We start from the raw sequence: 23,243 nt of genomic DNA, 5'->3' as shown, positions 1-23,243 counted from the left end.
AAACCCTAGAAATCCCGGTTAAGTCCATTTTGGATTAGGATTTTCTTATTGGGCCTAATGGACCAATAAGCTTCCAATTTGACTATTTTGGGCTTAGAACTCCTATATGGACTCTAATTGGACCCACTCTCATTTATTTTAACATTTTGGGCCATAATGGGCCTAGAATGAAATAAAATACCCTAATGGGCCATAACAAATCTAATTAACTTAAAAAGGCCATAAAACTCATTCTTGACTTGTTTTGGGCCATGAACCCTCTCCAAAGACCAATTGGACCAAAAATCATCCAATTGGGCCAAAATATGGACTTAAGCACAAGAAGGCCCAATTTCTTTTCTTCCTTCTCCTTCTCTCGGCCCAACTACACAAATGGGGGGAAAAAGAGTTGACTTTCCTACATGCCACCTCACAATTACACAAAGGATATCCATGCAACATCTCATACTCCCAAGCACCTGTCACCTCACACTCTCTCTTCTCCTCTCTCTTTTCTTCTTCGGCCGAGAACACAAAGGGAAAGACACACACACACACAATTCACTCAAATACTCTCAAAGAACACTCTTACTTCTTCTTCAAAAATTTCGAGATTTAAGAGCTTTCAAGTAGTATTCTCCCTAAGAGTCATCATCTAAGGTAAGTTGATGCTTAAATCCATGATCTAACTACTTTATTTCATCAAAAATCTCCTCCTAATCTATTCAAACTCGTGATCTTGCATCTTAGAACACATCTAAGCCAACGATCCTCCAAGAAGCTTGCTAGGCCGAGAATAGCATCAAACTTCTTCCATTCTTCTTCAAAACCGAACCCACAAACTCAAGGTGAGTTCATACCCCTCTTTTTTCGGTTTTCATAAGTTTTATGGGGGAAAATACAAGTAAAATGTGTAGATCTATGTGTATGTGTATGCTATGTATGATTTTATGCATGTATGTGTGATTATAAGTGTTTATGTGGTAAATATGTAACAAGAGGGAAGAAATCTCGAAATCTATGGCATAAGAAGGAAAACAAACATGAACTAAGATATATTACACTAAACAAGTCATGAAAATTACCCTCCAAGATTATGATAAACATATTGTAACATAAAACCAATTTTCGGGTATTTCTCAGGATCGCGGGAAGGCGCCGACTTGATTGTACACACGAGATGGAGTTATATTTTTGGAGGATCCTGGATTTTATTCAACAATTATGAAAACGTGTTTTCGATAATTTGGCAATTGGGGAATTTGTGAAATGTGTTGATGAGATTTATGTGATTTAAAAACGAAAAATTTGTCTGAAAATTTTACGGTGTTACAAGTTCGTATCAGAGCCTTGGTTTGAGGGATTCGGATGTACCTTCGGGTGTGTATGGACTCAAACTGAGGATTTGAGAAAAACTTTCAAAAGAAATGTTTTTTTTTCTAAAATGAGCAAGAGTTTTAAGAGAAAACGAGTTGGAGCAGTGTGTACAATCAGCCAGAGCCTGAACGATAATTTCCCAAATTACCCTTACTTATTTGTGTTATGAGATATTTTATGAGATATTAGTGATGCATTCTAGAGGATATGCTAGGTATTTCATATTTTAGGGCTAGAGTTGCCTGATTTGTGATGCCTTAGCCTAGGAGTTGTTGCTATCTGTTATGTGCCTTGAGTATGTGCTGAGTAGGAGTATCTAGCAGGAATCTTTTAGAGAGAGCTTTAAGTAGTGGAGTAATCTAGCAGAGATACCTAGATGTGCTTTTGGAGGAATCTACTGAGAGGGTAGTTAGATGCCACGAGGGGTAGGGTTGCCCTAGTCGGCGATGCCTTTTGAGTTGTGGATAGAGCGAGAGGAGTTATATGCCAGAGTGGTTTTACGTGTTGGTGGAGGTTATTCGATGCCTGAATGCTGCTTGCTTTGTGCTTTGTGGAACTCTTGATGATGCGAATCAGCTACCGAGTGAATATGACAATATTCAGGAGGTAGATGGCTGGCATCATGAGGAGTTCTCCAACAGCTGATGGCAGAGAAGTGTGAGAACCTAGTAAGAGCCTGGGGAGTGACTTTAGTCAGATGAGTACGCTGATAGAGGAGAGTATTCGCTGGAGAGCGACCACGTGCAACGAGATTAGTGATCGAGAAGGTTGAGCAGCTACTTAGGAAATCTGGGACGATCCGTGTGGAAAGTATGGGTAGATGTGGCATGTAGTATGGGCCCGTACTACTGAAAGCAAAGGACCCATACTCGAAGTAGGGAGAATCCCAGAGGTTCTAAATAGCAGGTTAAGGGGAGATAACATGGTTCGGGTACCATGATTCATAGCAGAGGGTATTTTCATCTTTACCAGTTATCCGACGATGGGTGTTCAGATCGAGAGAGGATATGGTAAACTGTGGGGCCAGAGGGCCATGACGATCGAGCTTCGATGGAGTGTACCTTTGTGAGGGAATTGAGTTTAGATTCCGAGGAGTTGACTGGTGGGCTGCCAGTTGGAGTCGCAGGACTTGAGGAAAAAGTGGAGTTGATACGCTGTGGAGGATTACGGTCAGGGTCGAGTGATCGGCCGATGGTTGAGATGCCACTTCTGTGATGAGAATTTCACTATTTCCGCTTCTCATGTGGAGCGAAAGGGATAACAAGCTTCCGGTTTCATAGTTTGGAGGTAACCCCATGGGGTAGCATATAGTCGCGATATTTTCACCAGAGTAATTGTGGTATGTTGCTGCAAGGTATTTCTTATACCATGAGAGAGTCATCAGTAGGGACTGAGATGGATGAGGACAAGGAGATGCCTTAGTTGAGTAAGGCATAGTTTTTTTAGCAGCAGATCCAGGTGATCAAGAGGAGTATATCGGGGCGGCAGCCCTCGTCACCTACGTTGTGTATCGACTGTGAGAGTGAGGTCTCTTGCTTCAATGCTGATCCACGCGATGGAATGTTGGCTGAGGGATCGGAGACAAGGTGTGTGAGAGTGCATTATTTCCAGATTGAGAGTCATGATTAATTCGGGATAGTTGGGATATCCGGTGGCGTGTAGGTATGAGATTTCTGGATGACTAGAGGCAGTCACGTTGGGAGGATTTTGAGGATTTCATCGGAGATTCGGGATAATTGGAGTTGCTTGGTCCCTATCGGGAAGATCATCGAGTGTTATGTTGTACGTTACAAGAGTCAAGTGTGATATACCTGGTGAAACAGTCTGTGGAGTAGGCTGTTGGTATGCCAATTGGTGATGGTTTGAACCCTGAGTGGGGGAGAACTGGGTATTATATTGAGAAGATTAGCGATTTGTTCAAGTGCGGTTAGAGAACTGGTTATGTAGATCTGTGGTACGGACACATGAGACTTGGGTTATTGATGAATGAGGCAAGGTGCAGAGTGAGATGATACATGTTGTATGTGTTCAGGAAAGGATGAGTGTACCCACAACGAGTAGTCGTTGGATAGGGACCTTATTGTGGTTGGGAACTCTTCGATTTGTAGTGGTTGGGTTCGAGGCGGTTGGCTCATTAAGGTCCAGTTTCGAGTATTGAGAATTTCTAGTTTGATGTATGGGTTGTTATATGCACTCCGGGAAGGGAAACAGTTGATTTTGCAACCAACTTCAAAGTCGGTATGAGTATTCTCGCATGGGTTTTAAGCAGTAGAGGATGGGGTTTCAGATTGTCGTCAACGTTTTTTTAGTCATTGACGATTCCTCCATGTTTCAAATTGTGAGTTGGAGTATTTCGAGGTTACGAGTTGTGCGAGAGGAAGATCAGTGGTTGAGGCAAGAAATTGTGAGATCCTGAGAGGGTGTATTGCGGTATCCGAGTATGATGTCGTGAATGGAAGATCAGTGGTTGAGGCAAGACATCATGAGGTTCTGTGATGGTGTACCGAGGTATCCGAGCATCATGCCCTAAATTTTTGGATTATTTTGAGACTTGAGTTTATGAGATGGCAAGTGGAGTACCGAGTGACTATTGTTCTAGTGGGAGCCCTTCAACTAATTGTCATCGAACGGGATTATCCAAGAATGTGAATTATAGCAAGAGAAAGTGTTTTGTTGCGACGATTGTCATCGGGAGTAGTGATGCTTAATCCGGGTGGGTGTGTGTACCTATCTATGATTGGACTGCGGAGCATGAGTTAGTGAACTCAGTGGGGTGATGACTCGAGGATGAGATTGTAGGGTGATAAGAGAGCGAGTGGATTCCATTGGGAGTAATCACTTGGGTCTATCAGGGAAAAACCGTGGGGTGAGCCCACGACGAGTGAGAGAGTATCGTGAACCTGCGGGGAGTCGTAGCTTTCACGAGTTAGTGAGAGAGTATTGTGAAACTGCGGGGAGCCGTAGCTTTCACGAGTAAGTAAGAGAGTGTCGTAAGCCTGCGGGGAGCCGTAGTATTCACGAGTCAGTGAGAGAGTGTCGTAAGCCTGCGGGGAGCCGTAGCATTCACGAGTCAATGAAGTAGTGTCTTAAGACTACGGGGAGTCATAACACTCATTAGTCAATAAGAAAGAATGTTGTAACTACGGGGATCCGTAGTATTCACTAGTCAGAGCATGACGCAGAGGAATTCTTAGGTTTGGGAAGCCTTACCAATTGAGTCTTTGGGATACTGGAGGTTGGACCAGGGGCGAGACTGGGGTCTCCGTTATGGTCAGGAATCGTTATATCCCGATTGAAGGAGTGTTGTACGCATAGATTTGTGGATCATGGGGCGTGAGTTGAGTCTCAGATTGGAGATGAGTGGTTCTAATTTTTTCCTGTTGAATCAGACTTCCGAGTTTGAGTTTGGCCATATTTGTGTAATGAGTAGGCATGATGAGGTTCCGAATTTCCGGATGGGTTCCTTTTGAGAGGTAATGGTTTCCATCCGATGTTTTAGACCTGTGTTGGTCAGTAAGTTGGTTTGGGACGGACCACGGGACGCATGGAACCAATACGTGGTAGACGACAGAGGTTGGAGGTGAGATGACTTCAGATGGGGTGGTAGTGATTCGCTTGAGGTAGAGCGAACTTCATGACTTTGTGTGTCATGACGTGTTGAGGTAGCTATTGTGAGAAGGAGTCTGTAAAGCCGTTTTAATGGGTGTGCAAGGATAGCCTTGGAGGTTCAACTGTTGGGTCAAGAGCTGACCTGGTGCACGGTGTTGGGAGAGACATTTCAGAGGAAGCGGAGGCTTATGAGTATAGATGTCATATGATAGTTCAGAGCAGGTATAATCATTTCTTTGTGTCTAATGATAGAGTATTCAGGTGCATTTTTTTTCAGATGGGTTCTGATAGCGGTACAGGTGGTGGGTCCCTGGTGAGATGTGACCTTTCTGTTCCTTTTGAGCTGCGATCTGGATTAGTATATCTGAAATGAGTGATCGGTAGCCAATTATCGGTCAACGACTTGTTTTCATCAGTTGGCAGTGTGTTATCGGGGTCTATTATTCGATGAGCGAGTAACATGATGATATCTTGCATGGGCGGTCTAGAAGGGAGACAGACCACTAGAACTTCCAGGTTCTAGAGAGACAGAACTGGTACCGCAGCGGCAGAGGGGTTCATCCTGTTTCGGGATTGGGAGTTCCTGATTAGGTTCGGGTGTCTTGGAAGGGAGGTTGTTGTATGATATGAGATTTTTGGTGGTGCTTATCGGGTTATTGGAATTTATCTACGTGTTGTCAAGGAGTGATTTCGAGGGCGAAATCTAATTCAAGTGGGGGAGAATTGTAACACCCCGAATCCTGGATGAGAATTTAAGAGTTATAATGCACTTTTGGGAATCTACTCGACGAGTTGGTTGGTTCTGAATCGTCGTGTAGGGGTGAGCTGGCCACGCGTGTTTTGAAGCCTACTCGTCGAGTCGGGGGGGGGGGGGGGGGGTGGACTCGACGAGTTGAGTCTGTATTGAGAAAACCCTAATTTTAGGGCTTGTACCCTATTTAAAAGCCCTTAAGCCCTCATTTCCGCCTCCCTAACCATTTAGAGACACTGAGAGAAACCCTAGAAGAGTTGTAGTCGTTTTGAGAGAGAGAAAGGCTTTAGATCTTGTGTTCAAGTGCATTTTTAGAATAGGAATGAAGAGCAATAAGGTTTGGAACGAGAAGAAGCTTTGGGTCCAGTGTCCTTTCGGTGCTAGCTGTCAATTGGAAGTAAAAAGCTATCTCCTTGATCATTCCTTTTGTTAGATCTCTTTCTAGAGAGTTTTAGGGCTTTATTCCATCCATCTTTTGGTTTGGAGTTGTTGAGATGGTCATGGGAGTTAAGATTACAAATCTGAGCTATATGAGTCCCCATGAGCCCAAAGATTTGAGCTTTATTAAGCTTTGGGCAAGTCTTCAAGCATAAAGACCTTTATGGAGCAAGTTTTGGCATTTTGAGCCCTATATGCCATGCATGAACGTAAAGCTTGCAACTTTACGTGATGATTCAACCTTAGGAGGCTAGATCCAGAGTATGAGACCTTAGTTCTGTCCAAAATCATCTGAATGAGAAACTAGACTTAAGGGACTCGACAGTTGACGAGACAACTCGAGGAGTCGGTTAGGGTTTACCCCGATGGTTTGGACACGTTGCATACTCGGCGAGTTGAAGAGACAACTCGACGAGTTGAAAGGGTTTTACCTGTCTTTGGATTTAGAGTAGACTCGACGAGTTGTCTAGCAACTCGACGAGTTGACTCAGGTTTTCACGATGTACTGAGTTCTGGGATACACGACGAGTTCATGAGCTGTACTCGGCGAGTCGGGTCAACGTGGGCTGTTGACTCGAGTGTTGACTTTTGTTGACTTTAGGGTTTGGTCAAGACAGGGATTATGAGGACCATGGAGGGGTAAAATGGTCTTTTACCCATCCCAAGAATTAAAGAGAGGAAATAGCTCGGTTTACTTAGAGTTGTGATTTAAGTGCTAATTGGAGATAATCATCGTATGTTTTAGGCGGAGGCTAGATCGATGATTCGTGTACGAGATTTATTGGCTTGCTTACAAGGTGAGTCTTCTCACTATACTTACCTAGAGTGATAATCTTTGTGTGACCGGAGGGTCTTATGTTCTTATATTGAGTATTATGAAATCATGCATTATGTCTTTGTGATTTATGATGAGTATTATACTGAGTTACTGAGTTAGGACCGGAGGGTCCACCCGAGTTGTGGGACCGGAGGGTCCCACTGAGACACATTGACCGGAGGGTCTTATTCGAGCATAGCCATGAGAGGCTAACGAGTTATGTGTGGTATTTTGGGGAACTCACTAAGCTTCGTGCTTACCGTGTTATGTGATATGTGTTTCAGGTATTTCTTAGGATCGCGGGAAGGCGCCGGCTTGATTGTACACACGAGATGGATATTTTTGGAGGATCCTGGATTTTATTCAACAATTATGAAAATGTGTTTTCGATAATTTGACAATTGGGGATTTTGTGAAATGTGTTGATGAGATTTATGTGATTTAAAAACGAAAATTTGTGTGAAAATTTTACGGTGTTACATAGTAACAATTTTTTATTATGTGTTGGAATGAACCAATAAAAATTTAGTAAAAATTAAATTATTATTTAATTAAATAAAGATGGATCTTAAATGATATCCATAATTCTATGTATATTAAATGAGAACCATAATTATATTCACTTTTTATGGAAACTAATTAAATTCGTCATTAATGTGAACAATAATATTCTTTCAAAATGAATTCGCATCTAGGTTTTCATGTATGCATTTGTGTTTTGTTTCAGAACCCACTCACTTAAAATACAACAAAGTTGCATGGAACATAGAGGACGAGAGTGTATTCTACAAGAATATACTCTCATTATGCTAGAATATACTCTCATTCCACTAAAATAAACTCTCATTCTACTAGAATATACTATTGTTCTCCATGTTCCAGACAACTTTGTTATATTTTGAGTGAGTGGGTCCTGAAACAAAATACGAATCCATACAGCAAAACCTAAGTGTGAATTCATTCTAAAAGAATATTATAGATGACATTGATGGCGAATTTAATTAGCGTCCATAAAAAGGAATTATAATTATGGATACCATTTAATATACATACAATTATTAATATCATTTAATGTCTATTTTTATTTGATTAAATAATAATTTAATATTTACTAAGTTCTTATCGGTCTATTATAGCACACAATATATATGAGAAACACATGACCCTATATCTTCATCTTCCTATTCTAATAAAAGAATAATTTTATTCTCCTTTTGACATGTGTCACCCTATTACGCTTCCTAATTAATGCATGTTTTATTCTCCTTTTGTCATTTGTAATCCTATTATGTCTCCTAATTAATGCATGCCATTTGTCAACCTATTAATTTTTCATTTCAAATTTCAAATTTTAAATTTCTCTCTCTAATTACATTAAATTAATAACATTAGAATAAAAATTAAAGTAAAATTAATACAAATTATAAAGTGATATAATTTCACATATTTATATAAATCAATTATTAGAATTTATATAACTAAAAAAACCTTTTAATTAATAATTTATTTAAAATAATTGATTAATAATTTTGTGTTTTTATCATAAAAGTTTAATTAATTTTGTAACCGTGGTTCCCACGAGTTATAAACTAGTATATATATATATATATATATATATATATATATATATATATATATATATATATATATATATATATATATATATATATATATATGTTGGGTCAAAAATATGGTTTATACTTTGTTTTTCTTGGCTTTAATAGTTTTCGAACATGTAATATGTGTTTGCAGTTGTATGTTCACGGCTCAAGTGGGTGTTTACGGCCCATGTTCCATATAAATAGATGTAAGCGTGAGGAGTGCATGTGTGAGTCTGTAAGGCGAGAAAGGAGCTTAAGTGTGTGTACTCTAAGGTGTTCTAGAGAGAGAAAGTAGAGAAGGTGCAAGTGTGTTTGTGTGAATCTTGTAAGGAACTTCATTCTAATCATCAAATCATTCAAGATTCATCTTATTCTTCTTCTCCTTATTCTCTATTTTGATCTTCCATCATCCAATTGATTGGGATTTCACACCATCAATTGGATCAGATTGATACGTTAAGCGAAATTTGGGACTTATAGTTGGTATCAGAGCATACACTTATGCAAAAGCTTGGTGGGAAGCACTGATCAAGGTGTACGAAGGGAATGAGGATATGAAACAGAGTCGTCAGGACATGCTGAGGCAGAAGTTTAATATGTTCAATCATGTTCTGGGTGAAACATTGGAAACTCAACTGCAGAGGTTCATCACTCTCACTACTGAGATGAGCTCTGCTAGTATTCTGGTCACCAGATCTGAAATAACCAAGAAGCTGCTGAACTCACTGCCAAAGTCATGGGACATGAACGTCTCAGTGATCAAGAAGACGGAAGACCTCAACCGTCTGAGTCTCGCTGAAACCATGGCGATAATCAAAGCTTGCGACCTGGATGACAAGCAGAGGGAGATCAATCACGTGAACTCATACTCAACTGCCAACCTCGAGATTCAGTCTAACAGTGCCTTCTCTGTTGGATTAGTGTCTAAGTCAGTAACTATATTTGGTAAGTACTTGACCCGGTTGTGCATGGTCCTTTTGGGTTGCCTTCACCATAGCAACTTGAGAGGGTGATTTGTGAAGAGAGAATAGATATTATTATATTAATATATTATGAGAATAATATATTAAAGGAATAATAATATTATTTAATTAATATTAGTCATAAATTAATTAGGAATTAATTTGGTGACTAAAAGAGGTTAATTGAATAAAGGGGCTTAAACTGTCAAATGTGTGATAGTTGTGTTTTTGGGCTATGAATCCTTATAGATCTTAGGGTGGCCGAATTTAGGGTTATGGACTCCTTGAATTCGTCCAAGCCTCAATCTAGAAGGATCCTTGGATTGCTTAGGGCCTAAGTTATTCAATTAGGGTTAAGGATGTAACCCTAGTAGCTCATAGTATAAATAGACCCCATGGGTAGGGGAAATCGACCACCTTGCTTCCTTGGGAACCCTAGAGCCGATTTCTACATCCCTCCTCTCTCTCCAAATCAACCTCTTGCTAGTTGGTGTTTGTAAGCCATTAGAGGAGTGACAATTGTGTCTCTAAGCTCCAAGAACAAGAAGATTCAAGCAAGCAATCAAAGGTATTCATCTAGATCTGATTTCATATGTCAAGTTTCTATTGTATTCACTAGATCTAGAATTATAAGTCTTGGATACAATGCATGTTCAATTAGAGAAACCTAGATCCAAGCATTAGGGTTTGCATATGCACATAGGAAAGTTCTTATGGCTCAAACCCTTCAGTGGTATCAGAGCTTAGATTGATTTCTATTGAATTGATGCATTGTTTGATTGTTCTTGCCATGAAAAATCGTTTTTTTGTGCCCCTGACTGACAGACTCGGCGAGTCCCATTGTGGACTCGACGAGTAGCATGAACTCGACGAGTCCATAATGGGACTCGGCGAGTCGGAGCGTCTGTCAGAGTGATTTTCGGGATTTCTTGCTGTTTTGCTTAAGGATACTTGCCTAAATCGTTTTGGGTCCATAAAATCCGAATTTTATCATATGTTTAACTATATCCTTGACAAAACAAAAGATAGTTACCATTTGTTTAAATAATAATTTCCTTATTTGATAATAATTGATTATTTGACTTAATTGGTAAATTGTCTTGCAAGTAATATTGACTAGGTCAAATTTAGATAATCATTAAATTAACTAGTTAATTTATATTGTTTGCTATTTGATCCTTTATGTTTTGAAAAGTTCAAAACTTGTCCTCAAGTTTTGAAATTTATGTTTTGTGATTAAAAGTCTAATTTGATTTATTTTAATTTCAAACCTTAGAATTTTACAAGTTTTAAAAATTCAACCTTATACTTATAATATTATAAGATTAATATGTATATATGTATAACTTAAATGCTAGTCTTACCGTTAGTAGGCCTCATTCACGAAGCCGATCTATAAGGGGGGGGGGGGGGTATAAGGTTATGGCCTATAAAATGGCCGTTTAATGGGTGTCCATTCTCACCCACCACTTCCTTGATTGGTGGAGGGTCGTTAGCCGAACGGGTAGGATCGGGCAAACCTTTCCTCATTAAAAGTATAATGAATCTATATAAAGTAACTAAATGTTTTTATAAAATTCCCAATCTTAGCTACTTTAGGCAAAAGTGAATTTGATGCAATTCCATGAAATTACACTTTGTACCCTTGCTAAGACATTAATGGAGCGCGTGTGGTTAACCGGCACATTAATTGGGTTCTAAGCAAAGGTGGCAAAGGGTGACTCATTGTTTGTCATAGTTCGATGGAGCGTGTGTGGCTAACCAGCACATCGAATAGGTGACTGTAACAATAAGGGCACCATGTACATTTGCATCGTTATTCACACCCAAATTGTGATCCTCGTCATCCCAATCACAAACTTGAGGGGCATATCGAGATTTAAACATGCCATTGAAAGGTTCAATGAATCTCAAAGTATCTAGGAGTTTTCAATACATTTAAAACCTAATTTCTTTTTCCGTTTTACATGGTGGAGAATTAGTGAATCGACATTCACTTGCCTTCAAATTATTTACTTGTTAGATTACGGCATCCCTTTTCTAATTTGTTAATAATGTTGTTGGTTCCTAGCCCTAATTTCTCATTTGGGTGATTAATTGGGGAAATTCATTTCTAATCAACTTTGTTCTTTTTCATTTTCAGATGTCGAACGCAAACAACAACGCTTCTGGGTCAAACTCCTCTGGTTCATTCTCATTCATGAACTTGTGTGGGAAAGTGATCTTCGATGGGACCAATTTCAGTAATTGGATCCGCAACATTCGCATGGTCACTCGCTACGAGGACAAAGAATATGTCCTCGACGAGAAGCTAAAGGAGATTTATATCGAAACTGCTACTGCCGATGAGATCGCGGCCTACGAGGCCCACGAGCGTGATGCCACGAAAGTCCATTGCATCATGCTCGTAACTATGACTGTTGAACTCCAAAAGTCCTATGAGGACAAGTACCCCTATGAGATGCATCAGGATCTGCTGGAACGCTACCACCAGAGCGCTAGGCAAGAGAGGTATGAGATCATCACTTCGATGATCACTACCAAAATGGGTAATGGAAAGTCCCTTACCGCCCATCTGCAAAAGATGCAGAGATATGTTGATCGCCTGCTGAAGTTGAATGTGAACTTCGATGAAGAGCTAGCGATTGACATCATCCTTCACTCATTGCCTTCCTGCTATAGCCAGTTCCGCATGACCTACCACATGAATAAGGAAGAGGTCTCCTTGAGCAAGCTTCAGGGCTTGTTGAGGACTGCTGAGAGCAACCTCAAGGATAAATCTGTTGCATCACCTCCAACTCCAGCTGCTGCTCCTGTCCTGGCAATAGGGCAAGGGAAGGGTAAGAAGAGGAAGGCCTCCTCAAGGGGCCACCACAAGGGAAAGTCCCATGATGGCACCTCTTCTAGTGGAATCAAAGTTGGTTCTGCTAAACCCAACTCAAACCCTAAGGAGACAGAGTGCCACCACTGCCACAAGATAGGGCATTGGAAGAGAAGCTGCCCAGAATATCTGCAAGCCATCAGGGATGGGAAGATCAAGCCATCTTTCGCAGGTATTTACACAATTAAATCTAATAGTTTATCACATGCTACTTCTTGGGTTCTTGATACAGGATGTGGTTTTCACATATGTTCTGATTTACAGGGACTAAAAAGAAATAGGGATGTGGAGCATGGAAGGATGAATCTGATCATGGGAAACAGAAGATCGTCGCCTGTGACCAAGATTAGAGTTTATTCCTTAGTGCTTAGTAATGGTTTAGATTTAAATTTGAATAATTGTTGCTATTCGCCAGATATGGCTAGAAACATCATTTCATTTCATGGTTTATATAAACAAGGTTTTAGATATTCATTTGACAATGAAAAGGGTTCTATTTATGCTTATTTTAATAATGTTTTATATTTTGAAGCATTGCCTTGTAATGGAATATATGAAACTGTGATGGTTGTAGACAAATTAGGAAATGATGTTTTGTGTGTGGATTCTTCCAATAGTATGGATAAAGCATGCTTGTGGCATTGTCGTCTTGGACATGTCAACAAGAAACACATAGCCCAACTCCAAAAGGATGGAGTGTTGGAGTCATTCGACCTTAGGGACGATGACGTATGCGAGTCTTGTTTACTTGGTAAGATGACCAAGTCACCCTTTACTGGCACTTGTGCGAGGGGTGAGGGTTTATTGGATCTCATACATACAGATGTATGTGGACCCTTTAGATCCACCACAAGGGATGCGAATCGCTTCTATGTGACTTTCACAGATGATTATAGCAGATATGGGTATATCTACTTGATCAAGCACAAGTCAGAAACCTTTGAAAAGTTCAAAGAGTTTAAACAAGAAGTGGAGAATCAGTTGCGCAGGAAAATCAAGATGCTTCGATCTGATCGAGGTGGAGAGTACCTAAGTCTTGAATTCCACGACTACCTCAAGGAATGTGGAATAGTTTCACAATTGACGTCACCTAGGACACCACAATTGAATGGTGTAGCTGAGAGGCGTAATCGAACCTTGCTAGACATGGTTCGTTCCATGATGAGTCATGCTTCACTACCTATCTCATTCTGGGGGTATGCCTTAGAGACTGCCACCCATATCCTTAACTTAGTCCCTACGAAGAAGGTTGCCAAAACACCTCACGATATGTGGACAGGGAAGGCTCCCTCGTTGGCACATATCAAGGTTTGGGGTTGCGGTGCACTTGTAAGACGAGAAACTCACGACAAGCTCGAACCTCGTAGTGAGCGATGTATTTTCATCGGCTACCCACAAAAATCCTTTGGATATCTCTTCTACAGACCGAGTGACAATGTAGTCTTCGTTGCGAGGAGAGGGGTTTTCCGAGAGCGAGAACTCATAAGCCAAGGAGACAGTGGGAGGCAAATCGATCTTGAAGAGCTTCAAGAATCGAGCGATGAAGGAACCTCTAACACTGACGCTCAACCCGAGGAGGAAACTCCGTTTGAACCAATTGACGAGTCCTTACCTCTTAGACGTTCCGAAAGGGTTAGTGTTCCACCCCAGTTTTATGGTTTTCATATTACTATGGAAGGGGATACGTTTATTAGTGATAGTATACTAGTGAATATGGACGAACCTAACAACAATAAGGAAGCCATGACAGGCCCTGAGTCTGCAAAATGGAAAGAGGCTATGGACAGCGAGATTTAGTCCATGTATGACAACCAAGTTTGGAATTTGGTTGACAATGTACCAGGTCGTAAGACGGTCGGGTGCAAGTGGATCTTCAAGAAGAAGACTGACGTGGATGGAAACGTGCACACTTATAAGGCGCGATTGGTTGCGAAGGGTTTCACTCAAACTCCTGGAGTTGACTATGACGAAACCTTCTCACCAGTTGCGAAGATAAAGTCTATCAGGGTGATGCTGGCCGTTACTGCATTTCATGACTATGAAATATGGCAAATGGATGTCAAAACCGCTTTCCTTAATGGGAAGTTGGCTGAGGATGTTTACATGGCTCAGCCAGAGGGTTTTGTCAATACGAAGTATCCCAATAGAGTGTGTAAGCTTGAGAAGTCCATTTATGGACTTAAGCAAGCGTCTCGCAGATGGAATCTTTGTTTTGACGAGAAGGTCAAAGAGTTTGGTTTTCTACGAAGCGAAGATGAATCGTGTGTGTATGTCAAAGCCAATGGGAGTGTAGTAAGCTTTCTCGTATTGTATGTCGATGACATACTACTCATAGGAAACGACATCCCGACATTGCAGGAGGTTAAGTCCTGGCTCAGGAAGTGCTTCGCTATGAAGGACCTCGGAGAGGCTTCCTATATTTTGGGAATAAGGATAGTGATAGACAGAAGTAAGAGACTAATAGGACTTAGTTAGAATACTTACTTGGACAAGGTACTAAAACGTTTTGAGTAAGACTCAGAGTCCGAGTACTAAAGTCGAGATAGCAGAGATGAGCCGAGTACCTTACGCTTCCGCAGTCGGCTCGATCATGTACGCTATGACTTGTACTCGCCCTGATGTGGCCTTTGCTTTGAGCATGGTTAGCAGATATCAAGGGAACCCTGGCAGAGCGCATTAGATCGCGGTTAAGAACATTCTTAAGTACCTTCGGAGGACCAAGGAATGGTTTCTAGTCCTCGGTGGGAGTGATGACTTAAAGGTGCGAGGGTATAGTGACGCCAGTTTTCAGACCGACAGGGACAACTATCGTTCGCAGTCGGGCTGGGTCTTTACCCTCAATGGAGGAGCAGTAACTTGGAAGAGTTCCAAGTAGGAAACTGTAGCTGATTCAACGTGCAAATCAGAGTACATTGCAGCAAGCGAAGCGTCAAAGGAGGCAATATGGTTGAAGAACTTCATTGGAGACCTTGGAGTTGTGCCAGCCATAAAGGAGCCTATGGAGATTTTCTGTGATAATGAAGGAGCGGTTGCCTTGACCAAGGAACCAAGAGATCACGATAGATCTCGACATATCGACAGAAAATATCACTTTATTCGACATCGGGTGGAAGAAGGACTCCTCGTAGTGAAGAGGGTATCGTCAGAGGATAACCCAGCAGATCCGCTTACGAAGGGACTGAGTAGGGTTAAGCACTTGCAACACGCTAGGAGCATTGGGATGAAGGACGATATTAGTTTAGATTAGATAGTTTGGAAACGTGTAATAGATAAGTTGTTATTAACATTTGATGATTAAATAAAGGAGTATTATTTATTAGTAATGTTACTGTCTTATGTTAATCTTTTACCTATTGTTTCATTTTGCATGTTTTGACTTCCTGAATGATTGAATTATTTGATAATAATCGAATTATTCAAACGGTCCACAGTCGTTCATATGTTGGAAGTAGATATGAATGAAGACTGTCATGAATTGGTGTGTAGATTGTCTAAAGTGTATTAGACATAGCAAAAGTTTGCTGCAACGTTCATGAGTGCTTATGAACTTGATTTGAGCATTTGAATAAACCCACACTTGCTGGAATCACTTCATGGAATTTATCACGAGTGATCGCAAGATGGTAATATCATATGGTCTTAAAACCTAGATATATGGTTTATTGTTTGTTAATTGGTTGTGCATTGATAATGCGTAAACGCATCAGTAACTTGATGTTATAAAACGCATTGTTGTGTATGATTTGATTAGTGGATAATAAATGCATATAAGTCGAAGTTTATCTGTTCCTTTTATCCTAAGAGGGTAAAAGCGATATCAGGGCCCCTCGATGATTTGATTTGACTTATGTGTTGGGCCCGGTCAGGACTGAATTGATGTGTTCAATTAAGTTCTATGTCAAATGAATCTGAGATCGAGAAACCAATTGCTGGACAATAAGTATGACAATGTTCCATGTGATTGTCCGCACGATATCTAGAACAGAGGATTATACGATCCCTTATCTGAAGGACAGGTTACTGATAAGATCAGAGCTTGACAGCGTCTTTGAGAGCTACGATTGCTAATCGGATTGTACTTGCATAGTTACTAGACTTATCCAAGCGGGAGACTGTTGGATTAGTGTCTAAGTCAGTAACTATATTTGGTAAGTACTTGACCCGGTTGTGCCTGGTCCTTTTAGGTTGCCTTCACCATAACAACTTGACAGGGTGATTTGTGAAGCGAGAATAGATATTATTATATTAATATATTATGAGAATAATATATTAAAGGAATAATAATATTATTTAATTAATATTAGTCATAAATTAATTAGGAATTAATTTGGTGAATAAAATAGGTTAATTGAATAAAGGGGCTTAAACTGTCAAATGTGTGATAGTTTTGTTTTTGGGCTATGAATCCTTATAGATCTTAGGGTGGCCGAATTTAGGGTTATGGACTCCTTGAATTTGTCTAAGCCTCAATCTAGAAGGATCCTTGGATTGCTTAGGGCCTAAGTTATTCAATTAGGGTTAAGGATGTAACCCTAGTAGCTCATAGTATAAATAGACCCCATGGGTAGGGGAAATCGACCACCTTGCTTCCTTGGGAACCCTAGAGCCGATTTCTACATCCCTCCTCTCTCTCCAAATCAACTTCTTGCTAGATGGTGTTTGTAAGCCATTAGAGGAGTGACAATTATGACTCTAAGCTCCAAGAACAAGAAGATTCAAGCAAGCAATCAAAGGTATTCATCTAGATCTGATTTCATATGTCAAGTTTCTATTGTATTCACTAGATCTAGAATTATAAGTCTCGGATACAATGCATGTTCAATTAGAGAAACCTAGATCCAAGCATTAGGGTTTGCATGTGCACATAGGAAAGTTCTTATGGCTCAAACCCATCATTCTCATCCTTCACTACTTCCCAAGTTCAACCTTTTGTTGCTCCTCAACCACCATCTTATGCTACTCCACCCATGAAAAGTGTTCAACCTTCAATGTCTTATCCACAAGCAGCCTCCTCCTCGAAAGCACCTAATCCTGCTCCTACTCCCAAAGAAAATGATGAAAACATGGCTTTAGCAACCGGACTTGTTAACTGCTATAACGCCTTTGTGGCTGGGGAACTGCTTCCTCAGCTCTCTTTTGCTGACCTGGATCAAATACACCCAGAAGAGGTCGAGGAGATGGACATCACATGGCAAATTGTCATGGTTGTGTTCAGGGCCAAACAATTCGCAAAGAAAACAGGCAAGAACAACTGGGGAATGAACTTGAAAAAGAAGGTCGGTTTCAACAAGGGCAAACTAAGATGTTTCAACTGCCATGAACCTGGTCACTTTGCCAGAGAATGCCCAAAGCCAAACAGGAGGGAAAACAGTGAAAGAACCTTGGTGCCCGTAGGAAGCAACCGGGGAGCTACCATCAACAATCAGACAGCGAATCTTGCAGTGGTGGCTCAGTCGTTTGACTGGGAAGATCATATCCAGGCCTTGAACATCTCAGGAGCTGAAAATGCTCACCTTGCCCAGATCAATGATGTCCAATAGGAGAAAGCTAAGGTGGACCCGGAGGAAGAAATGATGGAACTGCAATTTGCCTTCATGGTACAGACTACCCCAGAGCCTGCAAAGCCAGAGGTCAGTGAAAACCCTTGTTCTCAATCTTGTATTAATACTATTAAATGTTTGCGTGAACATATTGATTTGTTAAAAAGGGAGAACAATGACCTTAAATATGAGGGGTACAAACTTAGGAAAGGCCAGAAACCATTAAAAGAACAACTAGAGGCCAAGACAAAGGACTTTAGGAAATTGCAGGAGGATTACAGTAACAAGTGTGTCAATTATAAGTATCTTCAGAAAGAACTTGTTGTTGTAACTGAAGAACTTGACACATTGAAGATCCGTTTTCAAAATGCTAAATTTAACTTCACGAAATTCGATGTGCCAAGTGAAAAGGTTGCCACTATAATTGAAAAGCAAATGAAGTGGAAGGACCAGAAACAAGTTGGTATAGGATATGAGAGTGTCCCTCCCCCATTCAATCACAACTATATTGCTAAACCTTTGACTCAGGAGGAGATTGATCGAGAACTATTTATGGTGTATGGTAAACTAGCTGCACAGGCAACAGAAAGTAGTGCTAAGGAAAAAGATACTAACGTTTCTACTTCCTGTGCAGATCCGTCTTTAAGTCAGGAAAAGCAAGAGGCTGGAGAGAAAGTGTCTGAAAATTATTTTGTGTCAAAATCTGGTGTTCCTATTTTGAACAATGTTGATTCTGTGTCTGCCGTTAAAACTGATATTTTGATTTGTGATGATTTGGTGTCTAAGTCTAATGTTTCTGATAAATGTGATGTTGCCTTTGTTAAAACTGCTGAATCTGACACTAGCACATCCACTCCATCTACACCTGTCACACAACCTAACTCATGCACTTGCACGTGTGGGAAAGTTAGAAGAGTCAATAAGAGCACAAAAACAGAAAAAGGCGGTACCAGTTTTCATGATAAAAAGCATATATGTTTTAACTGTGGAACTGCCGGCCACATTGCTCGCAATTGTCATAATAGGGCATTTGTACATTTTTCTACACCAAGAAGAGAAAATGAGTCTCGAGGAAGGTCTTTAACGAGAAAATCCTCGAGATCTCATCTTCATGATGATGATTGGAAAGTTCATAATGATAAGAAAAGGGCTGAACTTAAAGCGAATAAACAGGTTTTTACTAAAACAGCCACAGGTGACTTGACAAGATCGAATGCGGCTAAGCCAAGGTCGATATCGTCAAAGACTGCGTCTGGATCTTCAACTAATCCTAGCCGAAAGTCTAAACGCTCAAAGCAAAAGAAAAATATTTCTAAATCACCCGTGAATATTTCAAAACCTAATTACCAGTGGGTGCCCAAATCTTCGATTGTCCAATCATCTTCATCTTCTGACATTGCATCTAATAGTAAAATAAAATCAAAAAGTGAAAAAGGAAAATTTGTGAATGTCAAGGGTAAACCCAGGGTTGTAATGACCTGGGTCCCCAAATCTAATTGATCCCGCTCATCGTGCAGGAACAGCTGCGGAGGAATGTCGCCAGACCGTGGTATGTCGACAACGGTTGTTCCCGGCACATGACAGGAGACATTTCCCAGGTGCACGACATTCAAACTTTTAACGGGGGATATGTTTCCTTTGCGGGAGGGGACGGAGGAAAGATCACGCAAAAAGGAACCGTTACCAATGGAGTGCTAAGCTTTGAGAACGTCAACTACGCGCCCGAGTTGAAGCATAGTTTGTTGAGCGTCTCTCAAATTTGTGACAAGGGCTACTCCACTCACTTTATCGATAAAGAATGTCTGATTTTGAAGCCGGGCATCGTCATGCCTGAAGAATGGATCCTTGTAAAGTCGAAAAGAGACGGGAACGCTTACATCATAGACATGAATCATAATCTCCCGGAACAAGTCACCTGCCTCTTCTCCAAAGTCTCCGAGCATAATGCTATGTTATGGCATCGTCGTCTCGGACATGCTAACACAAAGAACCTGAATCGACTTGCGAAGAACGAGATCGTACATAGACTCCCAGTCAAAGACTTCATTACATTTGAAAAATGGGTGGCATGCGCACAAGGAAAACATCACCGGAAGCCACACCTACCAAAACAAATCAAATCGATCAGCAAAGTTCTCCAATTGTTTCACATGGACTTATTTGGTCCGGTCAATGTCCTCAGTATCAACAAAAGTTCATATTGTTTGGTTGTGATAGATGATTTCTCGCGATTCACGTGGGTTTTCTTCTTATCCAACGAGTCTGGGATAGCTGACCTAATCAAGAAGTTTGTGGTGATGATTGAGAACCAAACCAACGAGAAGGTGAAGGCGCTCAGAACTGATAATGGGAAGGAATTCAAGAATGTCGTTCTAGATCATTTTTGTGCTGAAAAGGGGATCGTGCGTCAATATAGTGCTCCTCACACAACACAAAAAAATTGTGTTGTTGAACGGCAGAACCGAACGTTAAAAGACGCTGCAAGGACGATGCTTTGTGACTCCAAACTTCCGGTATTCTTTTGGGCCGAGGCGATCAACACGGCCTGCTATGTTCAGAACCGGGTCCTGATCAACAAAGCTCAGATGAAGACCCCGTATGAAACGATGACTGCTACTTCGTGGGATACGCCGCACGCACAGCATACAGGGTCTACAACAAAAGAACAAAAAATTTTGTAGAATCCTATGACGTGCGCTGGCTGGAGGAGAACGAGACTGACGCCCGAGTCGGTCCTGACTGGTTATTCGATTACGCTTCAATATTTAAATCATTTGATGTGTTTTCGGATGTTGTGTCAGGTACTTCCTCAGGTTCGAAGGCTATTCTTGAAGATGAAGAGGAGGATGTTGTCTACAGACCACCTGTGGTGCCTTCTACGACTCCTATGGTGGATACAGCTGTACCAAGTACTTCCTCCGAATCTCTGAGTCAACAACTAAATCCAGATGCTGATGCCACTCCGCTCACTCCTGCCGAAAGAGAGTTCATGTCCAGAGATACTTCCGCTGCAACTCAAACTTTCATGGAACTTCTCTTTCCCGAGTCGAGTACGTGGCAAGCCACTCTGATGGTCCCAGATCGTCTGAGGCGGAACCTTCAGCAAATGATGGATTAGTCAATGTTCACAACCTTCCTGTCTCGCTTAATGATATCAACCATGAGATCCCCACAAGACTACAACATGATCATCCGATCGAGAATGTCATTGGGCCACTGGGAGACGGTGTCAAAATGAGGATTCAGAGTGGAGACGTCAACACATGTCTTTACTCTTGCTTTATCTCCCAGATAGAGCCAAAGAACGTCCAAATGGCATTGAATGAACCCAGCTGGGTTGATGCAATGCATGAAGAGTTACATCAGTTCGAGAAACTAGGGGTCTGGCAGTTGGTTGAGTTTCCAAAGGGCAAGAAGTCTCTTGACACACGTTGGGTCTTTCGGAACAAGCAAGATGATTCAGGGGTTATTGTGTGCAACAAGGCAAGATTGGTCATCCGTGGATTCCGGCAGATAGAGGGTCTAGACTACACTGAGGTTTATGCTCCGGTTGCTCGCTTGGAGGCCATTCGTATTTTCCTTGCGTATGCTTCCTACATGAACTTCACGGTTTACCAGATGGATGTCAAGACCGCCTTCTTGTATGGCGCGGTGAAGGAAGAAATATATGTTGATCAACCTCCTGGGTTTGTCGACTCCAAGTTTCCGAATCACGTCTACAAGCTGGACAAGGCTCTTTACAGGTTACATCAAGCTCCCAGAGCCTGGTATGCAACCCTTACAGAGCACATGCTCGCGCACGACTATACGCGGGGAACGATTGATCAAACCCTGTTCATAAAGCATGTTGATGCCGATCTCATTTTGGTGCAAATCTATGTCGACGACATCATATTCGGGTCGACGTGTCCAAAGCTTTGCAAGGAATTCGAGACTGTGATGAAGAAGCGGTTCGAGATGAGTTCCTTAGGAGAGATGACGATGTTTTTGGGTTTGCAAGTACGTCAAAGTTCAACCGGAATCCTGCTCCACCAAGCAAAATATGTTGATGATATGCTTGAGAAGTTCGGGTTTAAAGATGCAAAGCCTGCCTTGACGCCGATGACTGAACGACCCCTGTTGAATCCAGATCCAGAAGGCGAATCAATAGATCAGACCGCGTACAGATCGATGATCAGATCCCTGATGTATCTGACTTCGAGCAGGCCAGACATCATGTTTGCAGTCTGTTAATGCGCTAGATATCAGGTTAATCCTAAACTCTCCCATTTAATCCTAAACTCCGATACCAACTGTAAGTCCCAAATTTGCTTGTGTATCAATCAGATCCAATTGATGGTGCGTAATCCCAATCAATTGGATGATGCAAGATCAAAACGAAGAAGAATGAGAAGAATAAAATAGATGAATCTTGAATGTTTTGATGATTAGAATTATGTTCCTTACACAAGATTCACTTTCTCTCTCTAAAACACACCTTGAGTTTCATACACTTAAGATCCTCTCTCTCTTATGACTCCACTAACACACTATTTATATGGAACAACCAGCCTGAACAGGTTCACGGCCGTGAACCAGTTCACGACCGTGAACACCTACCTGGCCGTGAACACACTAAACTGCAAACACCACATGGACCGAAAACTATTTAAACCTAGAAAAGTAAAGTATAAACCATATTTTTAGACCCAACAATATATATATATATATATGGACTTGGAGAACATGTGGTTGTCATGTACCTAATGTTAGATATAGAACCATAAAAAATACACAGTTTTAACAAAATATAATCAAATCCTTCTACCATCTTTCTTGCATCCTCTATTAGAGCTTATTCTAAGCTTTGTATATATTTTTATGGAATTTTATAAGTTTAATTTTGCACCACAAACCATGTATAAGAATATTTTACTAACTACTTGTAGGACTCCAAATTGAAATTTAATAGAAAAAACTACATTAATAGATTGAAAGTGTACATTAAAAAACCAACTAGACCTCTTTCCATAAGCCATCATAGAAAAACCATATAAGTGTACATAAGATAGGTGTCGAAGGAAGTTATGAAACCTACTAGAGGTCTAATAAAAAAACACATTCAAAATAGATAGATGTTGGGGATGAATCATGAAATCAAATATGATATGAGTTGAAATGCAATATGAAGAAGTTAACAATAAAAGAAGGATGTGGCTTTTAATCAAAATGAAGTCAATTTTGATGGTTCTATAACTAACATTACATACATAACAACCACATATTCACATTTCCACACACACACACAC

The sequence above is a fragment of the Lactuca virosa genome, chromosome 6 (assembly GCF_052849685.1).
Source record: "Lactuca virosa cultivar CGN04683 chromosome 6, Lactuca_virosa_CGN04683_v6, whole genome shotgun sequence".
Lineage (NCBI taxonomy): Eukaryota > Viridiplantae > Streptophyta > Magnoliopsida > Asterales > Asteraceae > Lactuca > Lactuca virosa.
This window is presented reverse-complemented; position numbering follows the sequence as displayed.